The following is a 3,570-nucleotide window of genomic DNA, read 5'->3' as shown; positions in this document are numbered from 1 at the left end:
GAGTGTTGATAGTTGATCCAAGAAGAATGAAGGTTGGTTTCAGGTTAGAGAAGGCTATAATTTGTGAGGGCTATAGCATAGTGGTTAGAATTAGGCTGCTAATTTCAAGGTCAGCAGTTCGAAACTACCAGCTGTTCCATGGGAGAAAGATGAGGCTTTCTGTCTCCATAAAGATTTACAGCCCAGAAATCCTATGCAGGGTTGCTATGAGTTGGAACTGACTCCACGGCATACCACCACCACCGTTAGTCCACGAGTGTAATTTCACTTTATTCAAGACTGCTGCTTTGGTTATCAGTGACTTGATTCTGCCAAGAACTCTGAGTGTACAGAATGTGTCCCAGAAATAGACAGCCATAATTTATAAAAAAATATTTTACAGAAAAGGGTTAACAAAATAAACTAAAATCTCTACTGTATAGTAGATGTTATAACAGATGTTCAGCATCTCTTTTTTTTCCAGCATCCATTCTAGGTTTCTCTTTCTTTTGGCCAGTAATTCAAATGGTCCTGGTGGCCTGCTTAATATGATGACAGACCTTCATCCTCAACATTCTGTGTCCTTGGTTGCCATGCTCTTTACAGACTGTGATTTCTCTAACTCTTCATTATTATAAGTTGACATAGAACTATCAAGAGATAGTATATAAATTATTTAAGACACAGACATAAACTTACCTGCTTCCACCATGTAGAAAAATCTCTTGCTTTTCATGACAAAGAAGGTCAATTATAATTTCCAACATATTAGTATCTTTTTTTGACTACTCTTTAGCATCAAGAGAAGGTCGAATGTTAGGTGGCAGTTAGACCCTTAGGTTCTATTGAATCCACTTATAGAAACCTCACTGGAACCAATGGCTTCCAATCCATCAGGGTTAAACTTCCAGAGGCAGCAGGTACAAATCCTTCAAGTGGGTCACCAAGAAAGATGAGAATAGGGGCCAATCCTACCTACTAGTTTATTTAAGCCATTGCAAGCATAGCACCTATGTAGATGCCATTACTATAAGACAGTGCTCCATCTTTACATGAGCTATACCCAAACTGTTAAGTGCCACAGAGTTAGTTCTGACTCATAGTAACACTGTATAGGGTTTCCAGGCAGCAGTTGGTGGGTTTGAACTGCTGAAGTTGTGGTTCACAGCCCAATGCTGATCCTACAGTGCCACACCAGGACTAGGACCCACAAGGTCAACAGTTCAAAACCAGCTCTTGGAAACCCTATACAGGTTTGCTATGAATAGCAACCAACTGGATGCACATAACAACAACATGAACTTGGCTGCTAACTTCAAGGTCAGCAGTTCTAAGCTATCAGCAGCCTTGCGGGAGAAAGAGGAGGCTTTCTGCTCCCATAAAGATTTACAGGCTTGAAAACCTTACACAGGCAGAACTTACCTGGTGGCACACAACCACTCCCACCACCACCCAAACTGGGAGTTCTGGTGTGATAAGCACTGGACTGCTAAGCACAAGATAGGTGGTTCAAACCCATCAATCTCTCCTGGGAAACCCTATACAGGGTCGCTATGAGTTGGAACCGACTCCACAGAACACAACATCAACAATATCTAAACTGATATCTTGTTGTTATTAAGTACCATGGAGTTGATTTCAACTCATAGCGACCCTGTATAGGGTTTCCAAGGAGTGGCGGATGTGTTTAAACGGCTGACCTTGCAATTCAAACAGACCTTGCCTTTAATAGGCCATTCCAGTGTTTTATGGGTCTGGTTTATTACTGGTGTGTGGTTTATTTTTAGCATGCACCAGTGACTATTGTTGTTAAGTACTGTATAGTCACTTCCAACTCATAGCAATCCTGTACAGGGTTTCCAAGAGCAGTTGATAGTTTTGAACTGCTGACCTATGGTTGGCAGTCCAATGCTGATCCTATAGCAACACATCTAAATGCTAGCGAATTGTACTGCATATTATTGAAATGAAGTAGGCTGCAGGATTATCCTTTGTCGGTGAGCAGAATTAATTATACGGTTTATTTAAGAAAGTGAAATTTTTTGATAGTAGTTGAGAATTGTGATCAAGGCAAGAAATCATTTACTAAGTATGATAGACTTTTGTTTATATCCTTTAAGTAATTTATCTTTTAAGATAAATTTGAAGTTCAAATTTTATTACCATCATAGTCCTAACTTTGTTATTGTTAAGTGCCATTGAGTCAATTCTAACTCATAGAGACCCTATAAAGTTTCCAAAGCTTTAAATCTTCATGGGAGCAGAAAACCCTCATGTTTCTCCTTTGAAGAGGCTGGCAGGTTTGAACGTCAGACGCTATAGTTTGCATCCAGTACTTATTGAATGGAGCCACATAAATTCAGTCAAAGTTACAAGATATCTTGTATTTTATTCTAGTAAGTGGCAGCAATGTAAAACATGAGGATATGTAATGCCTAAGATTTGAAAAGCTAAGTTAATTATTACCTCAAAAGTTATTACAAATGTAGATAATACACACACATTTATAAATATTTGGCAGTACATTTTAGTAAGCACCACACATTTTCATTTCCTATCCCCATTTTGTTAAGAAGGCTAGATTTAGAACAAATCTAAAGTGTTTAGAGTGTAATTATAAATAAATTAATCAGGAATAAATGATCAACCTTGCATTGAGGATACTTTGGATGAAGGACTTAATTGTTAAAAGCTTATGCTTTTGTAAATAATTGCCAGGTAGAATGACAGTTTATTGCACTTTACTTTTTGTGAAATACACCAAAGAAATATGTTTTTTTGAAGTGGACCTTCCACAAAGACTGCCTCTCAAAGTCCAGACAATCTTGTAATCTTTGTACTTTCTGCAAAGTCCAATTACAGTTATACTTCATGCTTAAGTATTGGAGCTTTGACAGCTATTTTTCATTACATTTCAGATGGTTAAAATAAAATCTATATTTAAAGCAATAATTGTGATTATATCTTTGAAAGTAGTTCTTGTTGTTACGTGCTGTCGAGTCGGTTCCAACTCATAGCCATACGTACAGGGTTTCTGAGGAGCAGCTGGTGGGTTTGAACTACTGATCTTGTGGTTCACAGTACAGTGCTGACCCTACAGTGCCACTTCAGAAATCCATATTTTAAAGAAGAGAAGATGTTTATGAGATATGTATGATGACAATACTCATATATGCTATACAGCACAAATACCGAAACACAGTATGGTATTAAAGTTCATCACTGGAGACTAGACTTAGAGCAAAAGGAGCTAAGTTCCAACTAATGTCTGATCCTTTATATTTAGCTTCTATCTTAACTTGATTCTAGGGAAACAATATCCTTAAAAATTATAATTTTGGCTGCTTTCTGACTTATCATGCATCGTTTACTGGAGGGTCACACTTGTAAGACCGGAATTATTTCAAATAGAAATCCTCTCTTTTAGTCAGTAACTATCAGTGGAAAAAACTGCTTACAGTTTTAATTGTCAAAGAAGCCTATGATCTACATAATATCTTTATATGTTGCTTCAACTTCAAAATACAGATCACACTTCTGCTGACTTTCAACACTGAATTATATATGATACATTCAATTTTCATAAGAAAA

This window comes from Chrysochloris asiatica, unplaced genomic scaffold (genome assembly GCF_000296735.1).
Source record: "Chrysochloris asiatica unplaced genomic scaffold, ChrAsi1.0 scaffold00444, whole genome shotgun sequence".
NCBI lineage: Eukaryota > Metazoa > Chordata > Mammalia > Afrosoricida > Chrysochloridae > Chrysochloris > Chrysochloris asiatica.
Note: the sequence above shows the minus strand (reverse complement) of the source record.